Raw genomic sequence first — 11,701 nt, 5'->3', positions numbered from 1 at the left:
TGTGTGTGTGTGTGTGTGTGTGTGTGTGTGTGTGTGTGTGTGTGTGTAACCATGTCCTGTACTGGGGACGGCTGTGACAAGGCCCTGGCCTAGCCGTAGCTCTGAGACCCCTCCCCCAGACAAACGGTGAGATCAGAGAGTACATACACCGGTGGGGAGCACGTTTCCTGTTAAACAAAAGCCTAAGTTCCGAAAGCCAATAAAGCGAGCCGGGTCCGCAGCAGGAGGGCCACATGGCAGAGGGCACAGATGTGGCCACACCACCGGGGCATGTGCTCCTTTGTCATTAACCAAACACAAACCACACGCCCTGAGCCCCCAGATCCACTTGCACCCACATCTTCTGTTGCACACATCTGCACACCGACTCCCCAGTCTCTCTTCCAGAGCAAAAATGGCCTCCAGCTCCTCTCCGCAGATAAGTCCCGGAAACTCTGCCCGCCGCCTGTCAGGTACACACAGCCCCGATGCTCTGCTGCGCACCTCCATGTGGCTCAGATAGATGCTTCTGCCTGCCCGGCCAATCGCAAACACGGAAGAGGGTGCACACACGCAACATACAGACACGAGCGCTCACATACACACACCCCAGTTCCCAGAGCCACCTGGGCCACCGGTCCCCCTATTAGTTCCAGTGTTCTGGGGGTGCATTCCCTAGCTGGGTGCACTGGACACACCTACAGCAGAGTGACTCACCGAGGTGGCCCAGTCTGGCAATTTTCTCCAAATTAAGCCCAGACCATAATCATGGGTGTTCAGTGGTCTAGCCAGGTTGAATTTCTAAGTCACTAATGCATGATCTCAGAGTACCAAGGAAGCGCTCTCGTCTCTCTGCTCTGTCTCTCTGTCCAGGGTGTTTGTGTTGAGCTGGAGGCTCCCGGCTGGTAGGAACACACTAAAGCCTCCCGACTCTGCCGTGGAGAGAACGCTTCAGGGCTAGAGGACACTTACACACTCACCCCGGGAGGTTCAGCACCGGAACAAACTCGGAGCTGCCGCCAGCTCACTCCCCATCCCAGGCTTTCACAGGCTGAGGCCTCAGGCCTGCGAGGTTGGGGTCCTTCTGCCGGAGACTCTGAGAAGGGCATCTCTTGCTCACTCAGCAGATTTATGAACATGCAGCCCAGGCTACAGCCCCGGCCATAACCAGGCAGAAGTTTCTCTAGTGCACAAAAGGCACAACACGTCTCCTAGAACACAGGAAACACACACGTGCTGACACCCCTGACAAAACCCAAAAGGCTGCCTGGACACCACACACACACACACACACACACACACACACACACACGGCTCTGACTTGGCCAAAGCTTTCCCACTGAAGACTTTGTGGGAAAAACAGTCCTGCTCAGGCTCTAACTCCAGAGAGGGCAGAACATGTTGACAGTGAGGAGTCCCAACCTCCACCCCGGCTACCAAAGGCCCCAGGGGAGGGTGGCTATGATGGAGGGGGAGGGATGGCTGTGATGGGGGGAGGGGTGCAGTGATGGGGGGAGGGTAGAGATGATGGAAGGGGAGGGGTGTTGTGATGGAGGGGGGAGGGAGGCCTTGATAAGGGGGAAGGGTGGCTGTGATGACCATGGGGCTCTAAGTGCTTCTAAAGCACCCTGGGAACCACAGGCCACACAGCACAAAGCGAGTCACTTCAGAGCAAAGGTCAACAGGAAATGACCTGAGGAGACCTTTGACCTTAATCGTGTTGATTTAAGGATTACTGAGGCGGGATTAGGGGAAAGAAATCCACAAACACATGCAGACTGGAGTGCCACTAGGAAGCGGAAGCACCCGGAAGATTGCTTTGACTCGGGAGAGGCAGGGTGTTAGGATAAGGAGGTGGACAGCAGACGAAGGACACGGACCAACTTCTGCTCCGTCTGCTGTGGACCTACAGTGGCTCTCAGGGAAAAAAACAACCTATTTTTAAAGTTAAATAAGGCTGGCAGGACGGGAAGGCAGGGTGGGGAGGAGCAGAGAGAGCACAAACACTGTGTGCCCCTCGCCTGCTCACCTTTCCTCATCTTTTTAACATCTTCCCAGCGGCTTTTTTGGTCTTGCGTTTAGAAAGAAGTAACTGTGTCTGGTGTGGTGGCACACTCCAGACTCCTGTGAACCCCGCACGTAGGACACTGAGGCAGGAGGAATGCCAGAGTTGTTTCTGATCAGCCAGGCCTGCACAGGGACCCTCTCACAAAGCCAGGTGTATAATCTCGGCACTTGTGAGCCTAAGCCACGTGCACGTCTCTAAGTGTGAGCAATGAATAAGAGCACCCCCATAGGACAGCTTCTCCCTGAAAGCCCTGGGAAGCGACTTAGGAACTTCAGCGAAGCCCATTCTGACCTCTGATGGCCGGCCTCCGCCCAGCTCTGCACCTAACACCCTTGAGCAATTGTTACTCTGAATAGAGCCAGGTCCCAAGCTCAGGCTTAGGAATCACTCCACCTCAGAAATCAAGGCACCCCAAGTTCTCACCCCCTTCAACATCCAAGCCACAGAGAGGATTGATTCCTTCCTTCCTGGCTGCCTGATTAACAAGCCTGCCCCTCCCCCAAGTGAAGTGTGCTTGCACAAGCAAAGAAGGGGCATTGGTTGGGTGGGATCAGTTTGCACTGCCCTGTCCTGTAGGCAAAATCTTGTCACATCCCCTGGCTCGGCCCCGCCCTCGAATGTAGAGATGCCCCAAGAGTCCCAAGACTCCAAAATGTACAGTGTAAACGTGTTAATGAAGCGACACAGCGGACACACACCTGTGACCCACACTCGGGAGGCAGAGGCCGGAGGGCCATGTGAGTGTGCCGCCCGCTCTGCAAAGTTTGCTCCAGGCCCGCCAGGGTGAGACCTTGTCTCAAAAACACAAAACAAACAAAGTAATGGAAATAAAAAGACTGATCCCAAAAAGCGAACAGAACTCAGGTGCCACACCTCCGCACACAGTCCCACGGAGAGCCCAGTTTAAAACGTGGGCGAGCACTGCCACCTGGACAGGAAACACATCTTCACGGACCACGGGGCGGGCACAGCGCTGAGCCAGCGTGTATCCGTGATTCCTCAGGCAGCTGGAAGCCAGCTTCCGGATGGCACCCTTGGTCTTTCGTGCTGTCGCCCACACTCTGTCACCCCCACTGCGTGGCTGGCACGCCTCTGCACTCTTCTTCCACGGCCACGCCATCCTCCAGGTCCTCTGCCCGGCCACACCTGTGTGCCCTTCTCCTCGGCTACCCCATCCCCAGGTCCTCTGGAATCTGGTCAGCGCTGAAAACAGATCTTACCAGGTCCTGCTGACTGCAGTCCCTGGGAGCCCAGGGCGGACTTGCTCTCCCCCCTGCAGGCTGACGAAGACTGTCTGCACTCCAAGGCCCTCTCTCTGCCCAGCAGCCAGCAAGCGGCTCCTGCAAGGTGCTTCTCCACCACACAGACATGGGGAGGTCGCCACTGCAGGGAGGTCCCTTCAAACTGATTTTCTCTGTACTTTTATAGGTTTCAAAAATAATCGGCTAGTGGTGGTGCACGCCTTTGTTCCCAGCGATTGGGAGGCAGAGGCAGGTGGGTCTCTGAGTTCCAGGCCAGCTTGGTCTACATAGTGAGTTCCAAGACAGCCAGTGCTACACAGAGAAACCCTATCTAGAAAACCTAAATAAATAAATACATAAACACATAAATGCATAAATAAATAAATGGATAGATAGATAGATAAATGCATAAATGGATGGATGGATAAATAAATAGATAAAATAACCGGCCATAATATACTATTACACAGCATGAAAATAGCTAAAAACAGTGCTGACAACACTAAATACCGGCCAGGACCGCAGGCAATTATTTGCTCATGAGACACCAACACTGTCTCTGTGAGGACCTGCATTCACAGTAGCTCTGCACTGACAGATAATGGATTAGAAAGGCCCGAGTGGAAACAAGCCAGTGTCTGTCAGCAGGTGGATGGCCAGTCTCACTGACATGTTCCACGTAATGACGTCAGCAAGAAACGGGAAGCGACTTTCGACTTAACACACTGAGAAGTGTCTCCAAGACACTGCCAGCTCAAGAGGTCAGCTCCACAGGCTGTGCCGTCAGTGAGGCAGGACATCCTGGAGATGAGCAGGCCATGATGAACACACAGGAGTCTTCAGAAGAGATGGGGACGGCAGGCCCCTGCCGGGCGAGCTGGTGACAGCTCAGGCTTGTGCTAAAACACAGTGCTGTATACTTACCGGGGAAAGTAACTCTGACGTTGACATAGACAGTGCACATTCATCTTAAATACATATGTACTTTATATGTGTATGCCAGGACTGTAAACATGTACACATTTTAAAATCCTGTGCAAAAACAGTGTCTACCTTACCCACTGGGCCATCCCTGAAGCCCTTAGATACACTTTCTTGATGTTATTTTTTGAAGTGGGGGTGTGGTTGGTTGGGAGTTTTTTTAAGACTGACATCCTAGCTGGCCTGGAGCTCTGTGGACCAACCCAGCCTCAGCCTCAGAAGTCTGCCCGCCTCTGCCTCCTACACACTCAGACTAAAGGCGTGTGCTAGCACACCTGACTGCAGCACTTTCCTAGAAGCAATTTCCGTTATCTCTGTCCTAAGGCGGAATTTGGCCTCTGAAGTTGCCCGCAGGGCTGAAGGCCCTCTTGACTTTCAGCTCCTTTCTTTCTAAAGCACCAGTTCTGCAGACCTTCATAGGCACGTCATTTAAATCCAGCGCTGTAGCTCCGCCATCTAGCTAACAATTCCCGCTGTCATCTTCCTCTAGACAGAGGAACAGCTGTTGGGGCCCCACGAATGTTTCTCCTCCAGGCCAAGGTTGTTAAAGAACCACCGAAGAGTGCATGCCCATCGAAAGAGACACATGCTACACACACACACACCCCCTCGAGTCTACAGGACTTTTCTGTCTGCTTTATTCACGGAGGCCAGCAAGCATCGCTTCCCGGATACGTCCCAATACCTTCATTAGTGTCCTTGCTCCTCTCGCAGTCTGTGAAGAGTCCTAGAGTCTAAGGTGTTGGGATTGGCAGGTTGCTGGTGACCTTTACACTTCCATTCATCAACTGAAGTACTGGGAAACCAGAGCTGAGGCTTGAGGCACTGTGGCTCCTGACATCCAGGAACTCAGTGGCAGGGCAGTGAGGTGAGCCACAGGGAGCGGCCGAGCGCTCCGTCTCCACCCACTGCCTGTGTTGGTGAGCAGGGTCCTCCCGGTGTGCCACAGGACGTCAGAGGCGTGCGTACCCAGACACACTGCCGACACACTGCAGTGACAACACAACAGCCCTGCTCACTGGAAACGGATGAGGCAGCAGGGCAAGAGGGGCCTCAGCTCCAGGCTTTGGGGTTCTCCTTCTGGGGCTCCTGGGGCTGCAGGCTGCCACACAGACATGCTCCGCCTTCTCCTGAGTGTTGGGGGCGCTCTGCAGTTGGGGCAGGTGTGAACTCTTCCCACGGCCTGCACCTGTGGGAAGTTGCCCTGAGGGCAACATTTCACCAATGACAGATGACTTAGAACACCTCACCCGGCAGTCCTTGAGCAACCAGGTGGCGTGAGCCTGTGAGGCCAGCAATTAGCAGGCAGACAAGAGGCCGGGAGGGTCAAGGCCAGCCTCCACCACACGGCAAGTCAGAAGCCGTGTTCTAGAGACCAAACTGTACAGTGGGGCTTACAAAGCACACTCTTTACCAAAGAAGCTGTCTCCCCAGCCCCGAGGGCAGTTGTCATTGGTGGTGGTGGTGGTGGATTTGGTGGTAGTAGATTTGGTGGTGATGGTGCGATGATGGTGGTAGACTTGGTGGTGATGGATTTGGTAGTGATGGTGGATCTGGTGGTGGTGGATTTGGTGGTGGTGGATCTGGTGGTGGTGGATTTGGTAGTGGTGGATCTGGTGGTGATGGTGGATCTGGTGGTGATGGTAGATTTGGTGGTGATGGTGGATTTGGTGGTGGGTTTGGTGATGATGGATCTGGTGGTGGTGGATTTGGTGGTGGTGGTGGATTTGGTGGTGATGGTGGATTTGGTGGTGGTGGATTTGGTGGTGGTGGTGGATTCAGTGGTGGTGGATTTGGCAGTGATGCTGAGGTGCTAACACAGGGCATCACACACACTAGGAAATGCTTTAACCCTGAGCTATGTCCCCAACTGCCTCAACTACTTTTTTTTTTTAAGACTGTATCATAAATGAAAAGATAAGAATATTGCTGCTCTGTATTCTGCAACTGTCTGAACACATGGCTTTTATCTGCAGCTGTTGCTAAAGTCCCTTCTCTCAAGAGAAGACACAAGCAGTGTTTACCCTTCCTCCTAAAGTCACGAAGCTCACTCTGGGGAAACCAACTTTCTCACAGAATGGAGGTGAGGGCACCCACAGGGTGAGGGCTCCTCACTCGAGGCCAAGAGATTTCCCACAAATGGAGCCCTCTCTCCCAATCCTTCTTGGCATACTGTATGCTCTGGCCCCTCCCCCAGGATCCTGTGATTAGGGCAGCATTCCACACAGCAGGCGCTGGCAGTGATGGCTGCATACTCAAGGAAGATCCTGTGAGCTCCCTGCCTTCTGTGAGGAGCAGGAAGAGTCAGCAAGCCAGCTGCATTGACTCTGCCAAGTAAACACAAGCTGATCACTCCCAGCTACAGGCTGGCCTTAGAGCCGAGGTTCTCAACCTGTGGGTCCCAACCCTCAAGGGTCAACTCTGAGCTGTTTATACTGTGATTCAAGACAGCAGCAAAATTACAGTTATGAAGTAGCAACAAGGCATGTTATGGCTGGGGCCCCTCAGCATGAGGCACTGCATCAACAGGGCTGCGGTTAGAAGGTGGAGAGCCGCTGATCCACTGACCTTAGGCGGTGTTCTTATAAAGCAGCAACTCATTTTCCTGAACACATACTCAGGCTCTTGCTAAGTGACTTTATCCACAAACTCAGTAAGATCGCTGTCCCGTGTAGGCAGCTATTCTGTGAGTCCCTGTCCTCATTACGATCAAATGCCTGGAGAGTGGAAAGCATCTCGGAGGAGGAGGGGCGTGTTCTCTCTCACAGTTTGAGGCAGCACAGTCCAGCCTGGCAATGGGTGGCTCTATGGTATGGGCAGAAACAGGAAACAGCCAGCCAGGAGGAGGCAGGACCACGCACAGAGCCCTCTTCCTCGGTGGCTCCTCCTAAGGGAGCCACCTTCCAGAGTTCAAACATGAGAGCCTGCAGGGACCGTCCGAGTTCAAAGCTCACACCTGAGCCCACCTGGTCAAGGTTTCCCTCCACTGGCCCTAGAACCTGAGGCTAGAGCTCTGAGGCGCTGGAGGAGTGCAAAGGAAATGTATTCACCCCATCAATGTCCTCAACAGCACAAGCCTTTGCTCGTGTGAACAGAGAGGCAGGTGCCACCTCTCACTCCAAGTGTGATCTAAGCTGTGCAAGTCACTTTCAAGATGGTATGAGGCCAGCCACCACCAAAAAAAAAAAAAACAAAAAAAAACTCCGAGGGCACTGAACTTCAGTTTTATTTGGGGAGGGGGAGGTACATACATCGTCTTGGCGTTTCCACTGTCTTAAGTTCCTTTTCCTACTGCTATGACAAAATATCCCAACAAGAACTTAAGAGAACGGGGCTTACTTCAGCTCACAGCTCATCACTGCAGCACCCATAAGCAGCTGGCTGTCACACCCACAGTGGGAAGCAGACAGAAACGCCCGCCAGCTGCCATAGGGCTTCCGGCTCCATTCAGCCCAGGGAATGGCACCACCCACGATGGGCAGGCCTTCCCCCCTCAGCCTACCTGATGAATCCCAGACCGACCACTGAGATTAACTACCTCACACCACACAATCCCTTTCCATGGAAAATCACATAGAAACAGTTTCCTATGGCAAACGAGAGCCATGCTCTGTCTGTTTTGATCAGCAATCCTCCGGGACAGCCCAGCTCAGGGGAAACTGAGAGTAAGTAGAACTGTGAGCAGTGCGGGCAAGCATCCTTAATAAACCAGGCCGGTGGGCGGAGCCCGGGAATCTACTCTGCACCTCCCAGAACACACCCGGCTCTGTTCTCCTTCTGCCCAACCATAATCTGACTGCTGTGGCTGCAGGCACCCCACCTCACCTCTGAGGCTCTTCTTAAACATTCCCAAGAACCCCTACCAACGAACTTCCCAGATGCTGGGGACTTCTGGGAAGTTTTCTCAGTCACAACAGGGCTGCAGGGAGCCTGAGCCACTCTTGATCCAAACCCCAGAGTGACAGTGTGAGCTCAGGAGCCACAAGCTTCAACAGCCGATTAGGCTGCGGCCTAGGTCACCCAGGTCATAAGCCCAAGCACAAAAAGCAATGCCAGGGATAGCAGAAGGACCGAAAGGACTTCCTGTCTTCAATGGGAGCCCTCCCCCTTCCTCCTGCGCCACCTGCTGCCTCCTGCCTCCGAGTGCTGGGTTAAAGACCTCCTGGCTGGCGGTCTGCCCCTTGAGCAGGGATTGACAATGAAGGTACACGAGATCCTGCTAAGTCATGCAAGTCACCAACCTCACTCACCTTTGCTGGCACCTGCTTGTTGCACAAATTCTCAGTCCACTTAATGTCTGTCGTGTGAAATGGACAGGACACTCAGAACTTAGGAGAATGTTCTTCCTTGTCATGTGACTTAGCTGCCCTAGAGTCGCTTGCTGGGAAATGGAGGCAGCCACCAGCCGCAGACACCAACCACACCTCGCTGCTGCTACTCTAGCAGAGGGCCCGCATCCCGGCCCCAGCACCCAGGCTGCCATGCTCACAACTGCCTGGAGTCCGTTCCCGGAGCAGCTAGTGCCTCTGGCCTCGATGGCACCTGCATTCATGTGCGTACACACGCCTACAAAGAATGTTTCTTCTTGGTTTTTGTTTTGGTTTTGAGACAGGGTCTGTGTAGCCTCGGCTGTCCTGGAACTTGTTGCGTAGACCAGGCTGATCTTGAACTCACAGAGATCTGCCTGCCTCTGCCTCCAGAGCATTGGGATTAAAGGTGTGGGCCATCACACAAATAGAATGTTAAAACTTGTGTTTGCCCAGGGTTCCAGGTTTTCTTGTTCTTTTTTTTTTTTTTTAAGAGCAGCCAGTGCTCTTTTTTATAATTTACTTATTTTTACTTTACGTACATTGGTGTTTCGACTGCATATATCTGTATGAGGGTGTTAGATACCCTGGAACAGAAGTTATGGACAGTTGTGAGCTGTCATGTGGGTTCTGGGAATTGAACCTGGGTCCTCTAGAAGAGCAGCCAGTGCTCTCAACTATTGAGCCATCTCTCCAGCCTCTTTCTTGTTCTTAACTGATTTCAAAACTACTTTCTCACAATCTTCCATCTGTGAAACAACACAACCCAATTTGAATTTTTAAAATCTGTTTACTTGATTGTAATATTAGCCCCCATTTATCTATATTTTCAAAATAAGCAGGTTTTCTTCCCCTCTCCACTATTTCCAAGTGGAATTTATTTAGAAAGAACGAAACTACCCCATGAAATACGACAGCCAGGGCACAACCACAGTAGCCTACCCCTTCCTTGCACACAAGAACTATTATTTTCCTGAATACATTTCCTGACCATCAGCACATACAATAATCAGAGTGTATAAATTGTTTTCCTAGGAACGCCTGCTCTTCAAAAGACCAACAAAAAATGAAGAGGGGCTGGTAAGATGGCAGGCAAAGGCTCTTGCAACAAGCTTACCAGTTCACATAGTAGACGGGAGAACTGACTCCTGACACACACATACACACACACACACACACACACACACACACACACACACACATTCCTTATTGTATTAAAAACACAATAAGGAATTTAAAAGTGATGATAAAATACATGAACAGATGAAGATATTCGAAGGACACAGGAGTAGCAAAGGATGTGTACTCAGAGTGTATAGAATCACAGCTGAAGCAAGGTGGCCCTGGGTCCATCAGTTCACAAGCACACAGGACAGTTCAACACACGCTACATGCCCAGCAGAAACCATGAGAACACTTCCTCACGAAGGCCTGGCTACAAACTCAGAAAAGCAAGGCGGTGGCCAAAGATAGATCCTGATAGCGCATTTTGGTGTGAGAACCCAGAGACTGTGAGAACCACTGAGGCACTGACGGAGCCAGCAGGGAACAGGACAGCCAAGAGAGTGGAGGAGGAGGGAAAGACAGAAAGACAGAAAGACAGAAAAGACACCTGGCCCATGTCAGAGAAACCGCAGAGGCAGACAGAAAGCCACTCACAACAAGGAACCAGGAAAACACGGAGAATTCCAAAGCTCAGAATCCACATCCATCCTTCTGAAACAAAGATATTCAAGGCACTCCAAAAGGGGGGTTGGCAGGGACAGACACACTAATGGAACTCTAGGAGGCTGTGCTCCCTGGAAGGAAAACAATCCCAGAAGCCTCTGTGCACAAGCAGGAGCCCCAAGCACAGCTGCCTTACCCAGGCCAGACCTGGAGTGAACCGCAGAAATCCACGCCAGCTCTGGAAGCACCTGAATGAAAGTGTGGGCTAACGGATGGCAAAACAGTCCCACAGGTATTTGGTAACAGGGTCACAGGTAGGCTTGATTTTTCCATTTTCACTGCATTGTTCTATGTACATGTGAAAATGAAGTCTCTCTCATGTCAGCCAGATTTAAGGACTAGACTGCTCAGTTACAAAGAAATGAGTATGAAGTCAACATCAAATTCTCATAAAACCTCATATCCCCAGAATGGCAACCTACCACTGCTAAGGTCAAGTTTCCCATTTAAAAGTCAAAAACCAAAACCCAGGTAACTAACTTAAAAGTGCGTAAAAGCTGGACACGTTTACTCACTCAACAAATATTTGTCAAGGGTTTGCGTGCCCAGGCACTGTCCCAGATCCGGAAGTACAGGTGTGAGGGGAGCGCTGATAGTCTTCCTTGAAGTTGAAAATAAACCACCCTCGTGCAGTGTTCCTCCAAAAGTCTGCAGGCCAAGCAAAGTGACCTCCGCCACACTCAACGTAGCAATATATGACAGTTCACCGAAGGCACCTGGCTGGACCTGTGGCACGTTTGGACCTGTTTGGATGTATGCCCAAGTGACAGCTTAGTTTAGTAACATTAATTCTGTGTAAACGGAGAATCCCACATTAATTCCAGACCTGAGTCTGTAGTTTCTGTACCCCAGGAAAATCCCAACTCCAGTGAAAGCTCCTGCTCATGCCCTGGTCAGGCAAGTGGCATGGCTGCTCCTTTCACTTCCCAGCGGCTCACAAAGAGTATCCACTGCTAAACCAGGAAGAGGACACCCACTAAAAGTCCATTTCCCGCCACTGACATGAGCACTTTTCTGACTTTAACGAAAAAGTGGCAATTGGCAGGGCAGATGAAGAAGCTAGCATTTCCAGGGATCTTAATGGAAACCCTTTGGCTCCCACCTCGGCCACACGGAAGTGGTTAATGAGGGTCATGGCCAAAGCTGTGTCACTGAAGGCCGGAGGACTACAACCACGTCATGCTAAATGTCAGCCATTAAAGGGCAAGAAAAAGCAGTTCAACCACTTCCATGGAGAGCTCTCTCCTTTCTGTGTGTGTGGTGTGTGAGTGTGTGAGGGGTGTATATGGTGCGTGTGTGTGTGTGTGTGTGTGTGTGTGTGTGTGTGTGATGTATATATGGTGTGTGTGAGTGTGTGATGTATATATGGTGTGTGTGTGTGTGTGATGTATATATGG

General features: G+C 51.7%; 1 protein-coding gene across 4 annotated transcripts in view; it reads right to left on the bottom strand.

Moving 5' to 3' along the window:
• The window catches only part of Farp1 (FERM, ARH/RhoGEF and pleckstrin domain protein 1), a 192,855-nt gene that overhangs the window by 178,508 nt on the left and 2,646 nt on the right, over nt 1-11,701 (bottom strand). For 2 of the 4 annotated variants that reach the window (XM_055609580.1, XM_055609583.1), the window contains exon 1: nt 10,820-10,974. The exons of 1 other annotated variant lie outside the window; for it this stretch is intronic. The gene's annotated coding sequence lies outside the window, so the exon portion shown is untranslated. Of the gene's footprint in view, nt 1-10,819; nt 10,976-11,701 lie in introns of those variants that run through there. One more of the 4 variants, XM_055609582.1, reaches the window with a different exon arrangement.

The sequence above is a fragment of the Psammomys obesus genome, unplaced genomic scaffold (genome assembly GCF_907164565.1).
Source record: "Psammomys obesus unplaced genomic scaffold, mPsaObe1.curated_primary_1811, whole genome shotgun sequence".
NCBI classification, from domain to species: Eukaryota; Metazoa; Chordata; class Mammalia; order Rodentia; family Muridae; genus Psammomys; species Psammomys obesus.
Note: the sequence above shows the minus strand (reverse complement) of the source record. Positions and strands in the feature narration are given on the sequence as shown.